Genomic DNA, 18335 nt, shown 5'->3' on the forward strand with positions numbered 1-18335 from the left:
TTCGTTTGTCTGGTTTTAAGTTTAAGAATGTTCACCTCTTTAAAATGTCTAAGAGTCAACTTTCGGAAAAAGTTGTGATAAAGTGTACACTGAAGTTATCACTCTTTGATAGCCTCAGGTAAATTATTTATACATCATTGTCTGTTAATAGCAATAGCAATAAACATGACATGCATACATTGACTACAGTTTTTGTTAAATAAATAAATTGCAAATATCTTAAAATCTTTATCCTTTCCTGCCACTTCCATTTTGATCTCTCGCCTATCCAGGGAAAAAAAGGTTAAAATGTCATTTTCAACAATAGGCAGGTTACCAATACAAAATAAACCCGATTTATAAAGATTTTTTTGTTTGTATGTTGTTTAACGTCCCTCTTGAGAATTTTTCACTCATATGGAGACGCCACCACTTGCCGGTGGAGAGCTGCAAAATTTGTCCTATACTCCGCACTTACGGCCATTGAGCAGTGAGGGATCTTTTTCGTGCCAGCACCTACTGCGACACGGGACCTCGGTGTATACGGTCTCATCCGAAGAACCGGTCTCCACGTCCCACAGTGGGATTCGAACCCGCGACGTAAGGATCAACTCCTTACTTCGCGACTCTAGGGCAGACGCTCTAACCACTGCGCCACGCGGACGACGATTTATAAAGATAAGCAATTCTCCGGGTGGCCCACATCTTCGCTAGCCAAGTGTCTGATTCGTTTACCTTCATCTCCTCCTTGGGGGGAGATGAGGGTAAACAAATCGGACACTTGACAAGGGAGATGATGGTAAACTAATCGGACACTTGGCTAACGAAGATGGGTGGCGCAGGGAAATGCTTAAAGCCTTTCCGTTTTTTGGGCCATATTTTGGAGGCTACCTATTAATATACATGTATGTTAGGCCATCTTTAAAAAAATGTTTGATTGCCATCTCTCGATTGAACTGGCTAAAAATGACCTGACACAAAACGTTTTTAACCTAAAGAAACAATTATTTTTTTTACGCATTCTGGAAAATAGATTTTGAAGATTGAGTATTGATGCTGGAATTTTCTGTGGGAAAAAAATTCCCACCTACCTACCGAACCATTTTTTTTTTCATCCTGAGTCGGGAAAGGACAAACAAACATTTTTTAGGGTTTGCTTTATGTAAAAGTCACATACTGGGAGGACAATTTTATTGCATAATTGTTTTACACTTTTTCTCAGGAATTTTTTTTGTTATGTTACATCTCCCAGTCTTTTTATGAAATTTTATGCATTGTATGATATGTTGTATTTCAAATATAAATTACATTGTTTGGAACTAATTAAGTCTTCTGTTATTTGGCAAAAAACAAGCTCAGTGTTGTCAGAAGAGTTTAATTATAGAAATGTGATTTGAACTTGAAAGATACATGTATTCTCGGTGGAACATTAGAGTCAATTACTTTACTATAGGACCGACTAAATATAATACACTTAGCATGTTATTAATTGTTGATATTAAATGTAGGTATTGTAGGTCAAAAAATATAACTGCCATAAACACTACGTCAACATTTTGCTTCTAATTACCCAAAAACTTAATTTGGCATTATTTTTGTTTAATGAATCATATTATCACTCGCTATTTTGACAAGCCGTTCTTGTTAATGCATTAAAACAGCAGTTAAAACTATTCCTGTAAGTTAATGTCTGCTAATTATATCATATATATATCACATATGGCTTATGTAATTTTTATCTAACAGCGTTAGAAAAAAAACGTTAATTGCAATCAGAACTTTAATATTAAAATTCTACTTTTTAAAAGTATATGTACGTTTATTAAAAAAGTGCGGAGTAATTTGAAAAGATAAACATTATGCTGATTGACTTAATTTGTTCTGACGTTTACACGGTGCATCATGAAGAATTTAATATTCAGAGATTGTTATACATGTACTGTTCTTCCGTTGAAAATAAATGAGTTGTTTAGTATATATGTGTGATAATGTTTTAAAAGATGTTAAAGATAAAACCCGGTAATATAATAACAATCATGTACCTATAGTGTGGCAAAATTGTACATTTTACATTGCAATCACTACATGGAATGAACAATTTCGAATTATTGTGAATAATAAACAATATTTTATTTGGAGAAATATAAAAGAAAACTACTTAATTCATTTTAAGAAAAACAAATATATATATTACTAGGTTTTCTTCAAAACATTTCTGCATTCCATCTCATTTACTTTAAAAATGGATTGAATCTCATTTGAATCCCCATCTCCTGTTATAAATTAAAAAAGAAAAAAATGCAGAGTATAGAGCCTGTTTCTAATTTAAACAGGGAACCCTAAATTTTATTCCATCATTTATAGTTAGGTGCATTTTGAAGTTACGACGAGAAATAATTTCTCATAAGATACTTTCTTTCAAAAAACTGGAAGAACAAACAAGGGGCCCATGGGCCACATCGCTAACATGATCACTTTGGCTAGGAAAAAGCAGAAACATAACAGTATTGAAATTTTGAATATATAAGTGGTCCAAAGCTATTTAAAAAATGGGGGGGGGGGTATTTTGAACAAACTTGAATTTACAATAACTGAAGATGCTTTCATATAAATTTGACTAATCATGGCTTTGCTGTTCCCAAGAAGAAGATTTTTAAAGATTTTCCCTATATATTCTTACGTAAAAATTTGATCACCCATTGTGTCCCCGCCCTACCCCTGGGGGTCATGATCTGAACAAATGTAATTCTATACAATCTGATGATGCTTCCACTTAAGTTTCATCTTTCCTGGCCCAGTGGTTCTTGAGAAGAAGATTTTTAAATGATGCCATTAATTTTTTACGTATTCGTAATTATCTCCCCTTGGAAGAAGACATGACCCTTCATTTTAACAAACTTGAATCCCCTAAACTCAAGGATACTTTGTAGCAAGTTTGGTTGAAATTGGCCCAGTGGTTCTGGAGAAGAAAATGAAATTGTAAAAAGTTTACGATGACGACAACGGACAAATTTTGATCAGAAAATCTCACTTGAGCCCCCGGCTCAGGTGTGTTAAAAAATGTACTTTATATTTTAAATTGCTGACACTATGACATCAAGAAGAAAGACATGCATTCGGTTCCAGATTTCATGTCCACGGAGAAAAAACAAATCATATAACAATGTCCGTACTTTTCGTCCGCATTTAGTTCTTCAATTGGGGCATTCACCTCTTAAATCAAATTTACAAAGCGAAGACACCATGCCTTGTACTTTTTAAACATTAAGATAGAGAGGGAAATGATAAATATATATGTCAAAATAATGGAGCCTAGAAATTTAAAGAAATCATTGATAATTTTACCAAGTTTTCGTCCTTTTTTCAAACGACACGTATATAAATCGAATGACGTCGTAACAAAACTTTAATATATTATCTTGAAGTTCAGCACATAGAGCTCTAGACCATTATCAATGATTAAATTAATGAGAATTAATTAACGTGTATCGTGCTTTTGAGGTCAAAGTACAACATATTGTGGTAATACTACACTGTAGTTTGCATACACACTATACTTGAAATTTAGGAATAATTTAATGCAGGAAGCAAAAACTTAGTGGATAACAACAACTTTTAAAAACGCTCAAGATATGTGCGTATTTTGATTGCATATGTTGTGGGAGAAAGAGAGAGAGTTTCCTTTTACTCAGGTTATATACAGGAAAATAAATAAACTTTGTGTTCATATGATAAGTGTAAAACCGTTCTTACCTTTCCTCGTACCCCTTCAAGTTCTCCGGTAAGAAGACAAAGGAAGCTCATTTAAGACTTAAAAATATTTTTGAATGCGAAACAACGAATCATCGAATTTAATTCGTTAAAAGAATTTTCTAAAGTCGTTTTAACGAATAATTCTGTTAAAACAGATTTGCATTCGTACATTCGTTATAATGAATTGAAACATTTGTTATAACAGAATAAATTCGTTTCAACAAATTCCAAAAGTTGCTATAACAAATAAAATTTGTTCAAACGAATTCTTACATTTGTTATAGCAAATTTAATCCGTTATATCAATTTGTTTTGAATTCGTTAAAACAAATTTAATCTGTTATAACAAATGTTGAATTCTTTACAACGAATTCAAAAATTTGTTATAACGAATTAAATTCGTTTTCATGAATTCTAGAATTTGTTATAACGATTTATTTTTGTTAAAACTAATTCTTAAATCAGTTATAGCTAATTAAACTTGATAAAAGGAATTTTATAATTCGTTATATCGAATTCATAATTATGTATTTTTCTATAGACTCTAATTGTCGATTTTGATTAATTGAATTTTATTCGTTATAACAAATTTTAGAATTTGTTTAAACGAATTAAATTGGTAAAAACAAATCAAATTTTACAATTCATTTAAACGAATTTAACTTGTCATAACATTTTTTTTTAAATTTGTTATTACGAATTCGACAAATCTGAATAAAATTGTTAAATTATTGTTTACAATAAAAACGGGCTTCCATAGAAGAAAATGTGACGTATTTCATATTCCTTCAAAAGTCAAAGAAGCCCAGTTAGGACCTATCAAAAATATTTTTTGAATTCGATATAACGAATTGTCGAATTTGTTATAACGAATTTACTTGGTTATAACAATTTCTTTGAATTCGTTATAATGAATACAATCGGTTATGACAAATTTATTGAATTCGTTATAACGAATTCAAAAATTTGTTATAACGAATTAATTTCTTTAAACGAATTTTAAAATTTGTTATAACAAATTGAATTCGTTTAAACAAATTCTAAAATTTGTTATAACGAATTAAATTCGTTTAATCAAATTCTAAAATTTGTTATAACGAATTAAATTCGTTTAATCAAATTCAAATCGTTTTAACGAATTTAATTTGTTATAACAAATTAAGGAATTCGATTAATCGAATTTAATTCGTTATAACAAGTTTTAGAATTCGTTATAACAAATTTAATTCATTATAACAAATTTTTGAATTCGTTATAATGAATTCAACAAATTTGTTATAACAGATTGAATTCGTTATAACGAATTCAAAGACCTTGTTATAACGAATAAAATTCGTTATAACCAATTCGACAATTCGTTATATCGAATCAAAAATATTTTTTGATAGGTCCTAAATTGGCTTCCGTATAGAACCGATCTGGAACACAATTTTTTGGGGGATAAAAACCATGTTCATGAGTGCATTATTTGAGAATGTATTTCTTTCATGGTTACTTGGTATTGCATAGTTCGATGTTTACAGGACTGCACACCATGTTTGACGTGAAAAAACTTTGTTATGAAGAGATAAATTCAGAAGTTATTCTTGTTCTACTTCACTTGCATTTATAAATATCTAGCGATTGCAATTCACAAGAAACTTTTTTTTAAATATCACCCTTGCTGGACTACTCCATCATGGCCGTAGGAACCGGGGGTGCACGGGGGGCCGTGCCCCAACAATAATTTTGCCGATATATAGAATACTATAGAAAACGTAGCTGCTATATGCTTGTACCCCCTCAATAATGACGTCTGATTGCCTTTTTTTTTTTTGCTTGTCAGGGAAATTTGGTAGTTGATAGTGCCCCCTCAACTGAAAATGTATGGTTGTGCCCCCTCAAACTGAAATTGCTTCCTACGGGCCTGTTCATCATAATATATTTTTAATGCTTATTCACTACCAATTAATTTGTAAGAAATATTTATAATCTAATTTAAATGAACTTCGATTCCTGTTAATCTGTCTGTCGTTTGTTATTATGTGTATTATTAAGCATTTTATGTCATCATAGCATCGTTTAGTAAGTCAGCAAAAATACATAATTTACAACGTATATACCCTTTTCTTCAAAGTAGCAATATTCGACCAAGTGTTTTTTTTTTTTTTTTTTTTTTTTTTTGCTCATTCTTGCAGTGTTGCATTTTATTTTCTACATTTTTTTTTACTTCTTTAAACATTTTGTATTCCAAAAACAGACCAAAGGTTTAATTCTTCTGTTGATAATTCTGTAGAATTTAATAAACTTAAATATAGCTACATGTGTAGCCTGAACTATTTTGTATCTGATTTCAATCCATATAAGGAAATTTAACAAAAAGCTTTTAAAAAATGGCATTAATTGCCATACATAAATATGACAGCGTTTGTGGATTGACCTATTACACAATTCAAATAAAATTACGTCATTAAGTCAGCAATACAAGTACTATTTTTTTTTTTACAATGTAATGATGATGATGCTCTTTCAAGGAGAGTACGCCCTCATTTCCGACACAAATACACACAGTTTATATGATTAAGTGTGAAGTTGTGAAAAGCGCTTTTGATATGGGTTATTTCAGATGCATGTATTAGTAATGTTTCTTTCTATAAAAAAGTTTCCATGCTACATCTGGTGGCGTGGGATCGATAGAGGCGAAATAAGGGGGGAAAAACCAGTGGTGTGAAAGTGAAACAAATGATTTAAGGAAACGAAACTTAAACTAAACATTTTAAAATTAATTCACATTAAACATAATAGTTGAAAAATATAAAACTGTCACATCACGAGGAGCTCAATGTCTCTATTTACATGAAATTATTATTAGGCTTTATTTCAAGTAGTTATATTAGAATTTTATTTTGACGAATGAGCATTTAAACGAACTTTGATACAATATGTACATACGTATACATGTTTTTGCATGTTGGCCAAAAACAATCAAGGTACATGTAGTTTAGTATACAAACAAAACCTCTCTTTGCTATTTAAAACAATTTGATAAAACAATACAATAAAGCTTGCACGGTGATATAAAGAAACTATTGTGATAGTTGGCTTTTGATGTCTTCAAAACACCCGATTCCGCCTATATACTTATGATAAACTCATATCATCAATGATATGTTAATAACACAATGTCTAATATTGATGAAAATTGTAAATTTAACTAAGAAATAAATACACAATAGAATTTTAAGATTGGACCATGTTTGGCAAATTTATGCGGAAGGATCTCAATGTAGTTTTGATTTAAAAATTCCCAAAATGAGTCAACCTTGGGTGAATATATATATATATATATATATATATATATATATATATATATATATATATATATATATATATATATATATATATATATATATATATATATATAATACACTGTATTAGAGGTTCATCAAATCATTATGCTTATGCTTAAAAATGTTAAATCAAAAAAGGAACAAAATCTTTTTTCATATATATACTTTATACAATATTCATTCAGAATAGTTTGAATGGAATGGGTAACAGGCAGTGAAAATCTCATACAAAAAGGCCAGGTATACATATACAATTTAGAATGAACTGAACGAAATGCAGGTTTCAAAATGGGAAAAAATAATGAAAGACGTTAAGAACTGCATGTGATTTGCATGTCATTATGCATGATTCAGAGAAATTATATTTAAATATATTTCATACCCCCCCCTTGCCTTCTATCCCTCTTAACGCCTTAATCGATATAAACTAAATATTTGTCATGCATTCGGAGGTTAACATAACTTAATAAGGACACGTTGAAAAAGTCCAGAGATCACACAAGAGACAATGCAGTTATGCAACTGTTTCCCGGATTTAATTTGAAAGGTTATTAGCGAATGGAAATATATTTACAGAAGCATTTTGTAATAAGAATATCTTTAAAATTTTTGAGTATGATTGCAATTACTTTTTATACTACAGCTGGTTGTTTTGGAAAGAAGAGAAATTGAGAAAAAATGTTAATGTATGAATGAGACCAAATGATTTGATTAATCACAAACGTTATCTTTCTGAAGTTAAAAACAACATTCATGATAGATAGCATTACTGAAAAATTCTCAAGCACCAAATATACATGTATATCAGATCCCAGTTATAACCGAAATATGTAATTAAGCTTTTTCAAGTTGATTGCTTATAACGCTATTTCAACAAACCATTTTCTTTACAAGTTGCTATTTTTGAACGGCTATCAAAACTATTTTAGTATCTATGAAACTTTCAAGTGTCAGGGTGTTAAAAACAGCTTTATGTGTTATTCAAAACAAAATAATAAAAAGGAATGTACAAAAGGACATGACATGATGTTTAAGTAAATAAAAATTTAATAGGTAGCATAAGATACATATAAAGATTACAGTTTATAATGACTGGTTTGTAAAGTTATCAATGTATTTCCATTTCAATGCTGCTTACTTATTAGTTATTATAGTTACAGTGTATCCATGAAAAGCCTAAATTGCAACATCGGGGTGTAAGTGTAATCAACTGTATTTTGAATAATATTGGAATATTTATGGTGTCTGTGCAAAAGATGCTTGTATATTTCAACCTTTACAAGCTCGTGTTTTATATAGGTTAAAATGCAAAATTACTCATGGCCAACTAATAGTTAAACTGTATGACAAATGGGGTGACTTCAGTTTTTCTATTGTCAACTTCCCTTATTAGTGTAGTGATATTCTAACATCACTTGCATATGTTGTTAATGTCTCTCAGCTGATTAGATGAGCAAGAGCATGCTCTGAGTACGATCAATTTTTAGACCGAGGCAAGCTACTGACAAATAAGTTGATGTTACAAAGTTTTCTCCCTTAAAGTACTAAGGTCGTTATAATGACCTTGTTTGTAAATACAGCATATTGCTGGGTCGTATTTTGTATGACATGTTGGATACCATTTGTTAGGTCATTGCTTTTAAACTAAATTTGATTACGCAGTACTTCGTTTATCTGATCAATACATAGGACCCACGGCGGGTGTGACCAGTCAACAGGGGATGCTTACTTCTCCTAGGCACCTGATCACACCTCTGTTTTTTCCAGGGGTCCGTGCTTTTGCCCTGTTCACGATTCGTTTTGTTTACTGGATTTACGAGATTGATCATCTTCAGCTTTTACATTGAGTATCAAGCATCAGAATTAGGTTATTAAGGCAGATCTGAAATGAAAACTGAATTATTGTGGTTGAATTTTCTCGAGCAAAAAATCCTTCGTTTTCAAGAATAGAATTCATTTTTCGAAAACCGATTCATGAGCAAAATTATTCTTATGTGTTGTATATTTGATGCATCTTTTTGTTAACTATTTTGTTTTTACTTAGACTAAAGTATATAAATTATTTTAATGCATAAAAATCCTACAAGTTTTGTATCTAAGTGAAGTGTTATCTATTAAAGCAGTAAACATTTAATTTGAACATAATACTGAAATGTGGGGAAAATTAAAACTTATCTGGATTCCGATGACACCCTAATAAGTCAAAGTTGAGTACATAAAATGTACAAAGGGGGCATTTGTAAAAGGTTTTGTTCAGTTATGAATCGCAATTATTTTTAGTCGCCCGCGTTGCGAAGTTATTAAAGCGCTTGCTCAAGAGTTGTGAAGTAAGGAGTTGATCCTTATGTCGCTGGTTTGAATCCCATTTGTGACGTGAGACCGATCCTTCGGATGAGACCATATAAACCGAGGCCCCGTGTCGCAGTAGGTATTGGTACGAAAAAGATGCCTCACTGCTCAAGACCGTAAGTGCCGAGAACAGGTCTACACGCAAATAGCGGTGTCTCAATTTGAGTGAAAAATTCTCGAAGGGACGTAAAACAGCAAAACAAACGAACAAACAAACAATTATTTTAAGGAAATCATCTTGTAAATTTTGTTTTTTTTGTTTGTGTATCACAGTAGAAAAATGTAATAACATCCGTGTGTTTTTACGAAAATATTCTGCGTAGATGATAAATAAATAGGGAAATCACTACCAGAAAGTAATTTATGTATCCTCCTCGACATTTTAACCTTGTGGTCAGATTCTTTAATGGGTCATTTTAATGACAACAAATACACAAACGCGCGGTCTAACAGTGTTGGATAATTATTTTCATTACTCTCACAGCTCTAGATGTCCCATTTATATAAAATTCACTTCCCTATACATTGACGCTTCCTTAAACCGTGCATAATTAGTCTCCTGAAGTGGCATCTCGTAAGCGTCCAGAAAGAACCTGCGTCAGAAAACACCCCTCCAATATAATATCTTTATAGTATGTTATTTATATCATGTTCTGGAATTGATTCTTAAATATCCATTACAATAAGACTATAGCAATAATAATGATCTAGTCATTCTATTTGGGTACTCATAATTTTCGCTCTTTCAGATCAGTTGTACAGTTGTTTATGTTGGAATATTATTCCTGTTGAATTGGAGGCCGAGGAAGACGTCACTTAACATGAAAATTTACATGAAAGCAAAGTCATTTATTCATGCTTTCATTGTGAAAATATTTTTAAAAGGATTAGTTTTGTTTGAAAAATTCAGCACACAGGTGATCATTTCCAGGCACATCAACTACATTTAAAAGCCGTTAGAGTAAGATCTTAGTTCTAAATAACTTCTCTCTCTCTTTCTTATTGTTATATTGGCGCTTTTATCTATACATCTGTTTCATTCTCCTTAAATGTCTTTTTAATGTAAAGGCAAAACTGGCAATATTTATCTTTTTTCATGATAGCTTTCGTTCAATATGACAATTTGCAATTACTTTTCTACGTAATTCAATGGACAAATAACTAGAAACTTAATTCTTACTTACCATTTAGGAAAACATTTCAGACCCAAAATGAATTAGTTGTTGAGTAATGCCTTGCATTTCCAGTTGGTTAAAGTGGAAAATGTTCTCTCTCTCTCTCTCTCTCTCTCTCTCTCTCTCTCTGATAAATTGTCTCATGATAACAAAGCAGCAGGTATAATGACTTAAAAACACAGAGTTATAATTACCCATAGATTTACTAATCTAATACAGAATAAACTGAGAAAAAGCCTTTTCCCTACATAATTGACATTAGTTTATTACTTTTGGAAGTTCTCATAATTACCGTTGTGATATGTCAGTTGCAGTGAAGCCCTCTGTAATATCAATGTAATGTAGCATCTACTGACAAATAACATCATAAATGATTGTTACATGTATTTTTAACAAAATTGTTCTTTTCAATACCGAGGTTTGCATTGAAAAAAGGTAAAGATAACGAACAGTAATTGATCTCAGAAAAAATTCAAACAATACAAATCTGTGAACAGTGTATAAACACGGACCCCTGAAATTCTAGAGGTGGGATCAGGTACCTAGGAGAAGTAAGCATCCCCTAATCACCGGCCACACCCGCCGTGAGCCCTATGCATTGATTAAGTAGACGGAATATTTTGTAGTCAATTTTAGTGTAAAAACAAAGGTCTAACAATTGGTAGGAAACAAGTCAGCCAAAATACGACCCAGTGATAGGTTATATTTGCTTACAAGGTCATTATAACGACCGTAGAATTTACGAAATGCTGACTATAAACGAGATTGTTTAAATATCTGTAACATCAACTTATGTGCGAGTAGCCTCCCTCGGTTTAAAAACTGGTCGTACTCAGAGCATGCTCTTGAGTAGCGAAGTTGGGAGACATCAATACCATATGCAGACGATAGCGGAATATTACTACATAAATAAGGAAAGGAAAGTTGACGATGGTAAAGCTGAAGTCATCTTGTTTGTCATAAAGGATGACTGCACTTAAGGATATGCGAAATTTGCGACAAAATAAACTTTCAAAACAAGCATTTTTCTTTTCATTGCAAGAATGGTCAACATCCAATCTACAACTTTATGTAATTACGTTTAATAAAAGTTCTACGTTTAACAGTAGTTGTATATTTGCATAAATAATAATGTGTCAAAAGGAGATTAATAGACAAACATGCGCTCATGGTTAAAAAGAGAAAAAACTGCTTCTTCTTACATTCGCTCTCTGTGTTGTAACCAAGGGTTGTGACATGTTGAATATTATAATTCACCACGTGATTTCCTACCTCAGGTAACTCTGTGAATACTAAATTCCGTCACGTGACTTGTAAGGTAGCATGTTTTGTGCTAACTAGGACATTGTGTTCGAACACGTTAAGTCATCTGGCATTGATAAAAAATCTGCTTTAATTACATGGACGTGATCATATTGTTAATTTCGCTTTGAAACCTTTGACAGTAGTGTATTTGTGCCATATAGAATGGAGATGGAGATGGGAAAGAGTGATCACATTCCTTATTTCAAACATGTCATTGTTATTTATCTAGTCTAATTTTAGACCCATTCTTACAATGTTAGCTCCACCTCTCATGCATATCTAATGTTCAATCAAGGGCAGGTAAGTGTAAATTCTCTATATTTGGAAAGCAGTAAGGACAAAAAACATTGAATCATTTTATTGTTTCACAGTCTAAAATCATTTTAAGATTTAAATTTGGTTCCAAATTGACAGGATTCTTTCATAAATATACAAAAGTGAATTAAGGTTTAGATATAAAAGCAACAGAAGCAACCGAAAAAGACCCAAAAACCGGCGTTAAGTGCAGTCATCCTTTAGTTGCTAGTTGGTCTTTGTCATCTATGGTCATTCTAACATTAAATACGAAGCAGATATTGCAGACTCTGTGGTGTCTTTTTAAAGGATCAAAGTACTACAGCACTGAAGTTTTTTTTTTAATTTCCCATCAATATTTCTTAGCCTTGACCTATTGTGAGTCATCATTCCGCCATCTATATCCAAGTTTATTTTACTAGACTTTTGCAACATGCCACATAAATATGTCAACATAAATATATTAACAAGTACAATGTAAGAACAAATTTTAATCAGATAATTTTAATGAAAATTTTAAGGAAAAAAAATCATATATGAGACATTCAATATGCGAGTCGCAAAGTCGTATTAAAGTGAACATGTAACTTATTTATGTCTATATAAATAAGCTGTATGTCTAAACAATTAATTTGTATGTTAAATGTTGGAAGTCACATACGGGCTATACCAGTATTTGATATTTTATGAAAATGTTCCTAATTTTCATCCGATCTCATTTTAGCCAGGCTTTGCTGAAAGCGAATTCCTGGCTGTAGGCATCCAAATTGCCTGCCTTACCTAAACAAAAACAAAACAACATCTAAGCATAAGCCTCCGATATGCAAAATAATTATTAAACATAGATCTGCCTTTAGAGATAACTAATAAAGTTTGGTGGGTTTTTTTTTTTTTTTTAGATAAGAATTAAAAATTATTTCCTTATTGCTTATTCATGTTATACCACCTTGTACACAGCGTATGAATATAAATGATTGGTTTTTTTTTTTGTTTTTTTTTTTAAATTTTTTAACGTCCCTCTCGAGAATTTTTCACTCATATGGAGAGGCCACCACTTGCGGTGGAGAGCTGCAATTTTGACTTATACTCGGCACTCAGGGCCATTGAGCAGTGAGGGATCTTTTTAATGCCAGCACCTACTGCGACACGGGACCTCAGTTTATACGGTCTCATCCGAAGGACCGGTCTCCACGTCCCACAGTGGGATTCGAATCCGTGACGTAAGGATCAACTCCTTACTCCGCGACTCTAGAGCGAACGATCTAACCACTGCGCCACGCGGGCGACTGAATATAAATGAACTACTTTCCATGTCATGGGATTTGGGAAGGGAACTTTAGACAAAGAACGATATACTCGTCTGTTAGGATAACTAAAAGGATATGATTATTGATTAATTATTAGAACACTTTCTCTTGATTTATTATTACATTTACTTTATAGTTGGCGATTGAAGGGAATTTCAGATAGTTTAAAGCATGATTTGATCGCTGTTTCGAGAACGAGAAATTTTAATACATGTATAAATCAGAAGTAATCGCCACTCAGAATAATTTCACAAAATTCAATGTTCTTTAAAATCATGAATTGTTTATCATACATGAAACGTGGATATTCCATGTGAAGCTTACTTCGTGTCCCGACAAACATCTTATGAGATGTAAAATGTATTTTAAAGATTGAGTTTTCTTGCAGTTGAACATTCTATTATATTAAAGAGCAGAGAAAATGAATTAACTTGTGTATAACCATATACGTGTGTTTATGATAATGATTTATCTTGCAATTGGAGTTGAACAAAATAAAATAGACGTGAGAATTTGAATTTTCTTCGAGATGAATATTTTGAAAGCTGTAATTTTTATACCATTATTTTAAAAATTGGAAAAAATAGTATGAAAACCTACCAGGCAATTATATTACATGTACCCTAGAAAGTTTCTTTGAGATTTTTATAATTCAAATTCTAGAGATAAAATATAATGAATCTCAATATAATGAAATAGGTGAAGATAACAAACAGTGATCGAGCTAATAAAAAAACTACAAACAAAACAAATCTGTAAACAGGGTATAAAACAAGGACCCCTGGAAGTCCCAGAGGTGCGATCAGGTGCCTTGGAGGAGTAAGTATCCCCTGTCGACTGCTCACACACGCCGTAAGCCCTATGTATTGATCTGATAACAGAGTAATCCGTATCATTTTTTAAAAAAAATGTAAAAATGAATCTTCAATTACCCGGGAAAAATAACATGAATTATATTGGCATTTGAAGAGACGGGTTTTAAAATGTTACATTGATTCATTAACTATTAATTGAATAGTGCATTGCGATCAATTTCTTCTTTTAAGCTTGCCGTGCGGGATTTCGGTCACCTCACAATTGAAAAAAAAATGCTAGTTTTGATGTGTCATACGGTTATTCGAAAATTATTTCAATATAGCATTTTGAAGAATTGCTAGGTTTTTTTTAGTGATATCGCAATTGGTATGAATAATTAAGCGGAATATTACTACATAAATAAGGAAAGTTGACAATGGAGAAGGTGAAGTCATCTCGTTTGTCATACAATTTAGTTGCAAGCTGGCCCTTATCTTCCATAGTTAGTAAAACATCCAAAATATGAAAACAGATATGACAGATTCTGTGGTGTCTTTCTTCACTGGGATATCTCTATTCGATATTTGAATGGAAGTTGCTTCTTGTAATTAATAAAATGTCGTCGATATATCTGCATGGTTTCTTCTTCCCATGTAGAATTTTTAAATGAATTTTGCTTCATAGGAGTAGGAATATAAAAACAGGTCACAAATAAAGAAGAATAATTAGTGCCTATCGATATTCTAACAGCTCGTTGGAAGTCCTGGTCTCCAAAGACAACGTAGACATTGTTAATGAGGAACTCCAGCATTCTTTTAATCTCAACTTCAGAGTACTATGTGTAGAATCAGAGTGATTTTTAACAAAGTAATTTTGTTGGTGACCAGTCACAATGTACGAAAATTCCCGAGTTCAATTTTTATTGACGTATTTCTAATATATATAACCGACTAAGCCCTACCCTAGTCATATATCAAGGGCTCTAAATTTGAAGTGTTTATCATAAAAAGTTTGCCTGCTATATGTCGATGAATAGAGATTTTTAAAGATGTATATTCAATATATGATCAACGATGCCCATTTCTAGGGACTGAACCTATGCTCCAGGCGCAATTAATTTCAAATTTTGGTAAAAAAGTAGAGCAGTTATTAGATCATACTTGCCTGTTAGGTATTATTGTGTAAAGAAAATGTTTTAAGATATAATGCATTTTAGTATTTGACCAACTTAATCTACTGATGTGCTTGAACCTTGAGCCAAGGGACCAGAAGTATTCAGTTTTGGTAAAGGGCTCTCTGATTGTCCTAATCATGCCAACAGTTTGATTGTTTAGTGTAGAGGAGTGAAGAAGAACTTTTTTAAGAACAAAACATTATGACTTTGGCCACACCCATTCTGGTCTCAGAAAGTTGATTCTTTCATGTCAACATTCAAATTGTTAGTAGGTTGCATGCTTAGATATTTATGCTGCATGATGACAAATTTATCTTGCATATCAACATAATCTGTAGAAAAGTAACTCAAATTGCAAATAAAGGACAGAAATGTACAAATATGCATTATCAAAGTACTATAGTTACTCCAATATTTGTATCTAGATTTCATGTTTCCATAATGAAATCACTTGCAATAGGTTACATAAAAAGGGATGAAACCTGAACAATATTTTCACAAGGAAGAAGTGGGTAAGAAGGTTTAACGGAACAAATCCCTAACAAAAAAAAAATACTATAGTTAACTATAGTTTACTATAGTTAACTATAGTGATAACTTTGACACTATGAAAACTTTGATTTACTATAGTGATAACTTTGAAACTTTGATTTACTATAGTGATAACTTTGACACTTTGATTTACTAAAGTGATAACTATGAAAACTTTGATTTACTATAGTGATCACTATGAAAACTGATTTACTATGGTGAAAACTTTGATTTACTATAGTGATCACTTTGAAAACTTTGATTTACTATAGTGATCACTTTGAAAACTTTGATTTACTGTAGTGATAACTATGACACTATAGTGATCACTTTGAAAACTTTGATTTACTATAGTGATCACTTTGACACTATAGTGATCACTTTGAAAACTTTGATTTACTGTAGTGATCACTTTGACTTACTATAGTTAACTATAGTTAACTATAGTAAACAATAGTTAATTAACTAGTTAACTAAGAATTTTTTTGTTAAGGATAATTCACCAACAAATACGAAAGCCCATTGAGCTCCTATTCGTAGGTAAAAAAAAAAAATTCGCGTTAAAACGCGAAACTTTCGCGAATAAACGCGTAACTTTCGCGTTATAACGCGAAATTTCGCGAATAAACGCGAAACTTTCGCAAATAAACGCGAAACTTTCGCGTTATAACGCGAAATTTCGCGAATAAACGAGAAACTTTAGCAAATAAATGCGAAATTTTCGCGTTATAACGCGAAACTTTTGCGAATTAACGAGAAACTTTCGCGTTATAACGCGGAATTATACATATACATGTATAGTCTTGTTACTCAGAAACCTGTGATCTTGACTGACAGATAGAAAACATGAACGCAGAGGGGGACTTCTATGAACTTATAAATGACATTTCTTCAGAAGATGTAAAAGAGAATTGATGCGAGAAATGGATAGATTGGTGTTGATTTTTCATTTAATCTCAAAAAACTACTAATTAATTAAATGAATATTCCTTTAAAGATTTTCTTGTTTTTCACTTGTTGAATCCAATAAATTCTTTAGACTATTTTTTTTCTCTCAGGAAGATCTCCACTCGTTGCTTTCTTTGAATAAATTGTCAATGTTTTCGTAAGTAATGGTATGACCAAGTGGTGCAACCTTATAATACAATGTTGTATTTCTACAGTGAGTCTATTGGAGATGAATCATTTGATACGAATATTTGTCATCCAATTTTCACATTAGGTTACTCATGTGATGTGACACAATTGTTCCGTGAAATATAGAAATTTTCTGAGATTTTTTATTTCAAATTCTATAGAGAGTGTTCAATCTAATTAAAATTAGACTTGTATTTTCGCTCCTCTACTATACTACTATATATATTGAACAGCATTGAGAAAGACAAAATGTGACGGCAAAAAAGATTTAGAAAGAGGAGAGACACATTCAATGGCGAGAAAACATAAAATTTCAGCTTGTGATAATCCAAGTTCAAAATAGTCTTTTGTTTTTCATTGTAATGAATAAACTAGATCATTAAAAAGTAAAACAAACTGTAGACTTATGCAAATGTCTTTGTTTTACAGGGAAAGTTTCGCGTTATAACGCGAAAGTTACGTGTTTATTCGCGAAAGCTACGCGTATATTCGCGAAAGTTTCACGTTTATTCGCGAAAGTTTCGCGTTATAACGCGAAAAATATATTTTTTTTACCTACGAAAATTAGCTCAATGGGCTTTCGTAAACAAAGGATACATAGAAGGGAATTTTATCTCATCAGCCAATCACGTCAATTTTATTTTGAAATTTGTTTATCTGTCTGTTTTGTTCTCATCAATCAATAAAATGCAGTGCGAGAATACCGATCACTTTCTTCTATTTTAATTTTAATATTCTATTAGTATTCAAGATAAGACCTTTTAATTTTAATACAAGTGTATACATTATAAAAATATACATAGAACAAATTGAATGAATTTTGTTTAATTCTGATGGATATAAAGATTGATTGTATTGTTTGAAAGAATGGTTCCCTTGTATCAACAACAAGGTTTAAAAAATGTTTCCGTCTTCAAATAAAATAAAATCACACCTTTGATTATCGACACTTAATAACTTTTCACCCAATTCAAAATAATAATAGTTTGAAATTGCATGGGTTTGTTTTTATTTTTCTTTCCTAAGGACCTTTCTCTAAGAAAGTTATACAACGTTAAGGATCACATATTAAAATTTTCTACTTCATTTTTTACCCGGAAAATCTTCAAAGCGTTGAAAAAAAGTGTAGAGAGGGTCCTTAAACAGTTTATCTGAGCGATATAACTAACTAACTATAAACGTTATTCTGCGACAAAGACTTTGAAAT

The sequence above is a fragment of the Saccostrea echinata genome, unplaced genomic scaffold, assembly GCF_033153115.1.
Source record: "Saccostrea echinata isolate AGI-Se365-2 ecotype Australia unplaced genomic scaffold, CSIRO_AGI_Sech_v1 ptg000008l, whole genome shotgun sequence".
Taxonomy (NCBI): Eukaryota; Metazoa; Mollusca; class Bivalvia; order Ostreida; family Ostreidae; genus Saccostrea; species Saccostrea echinata.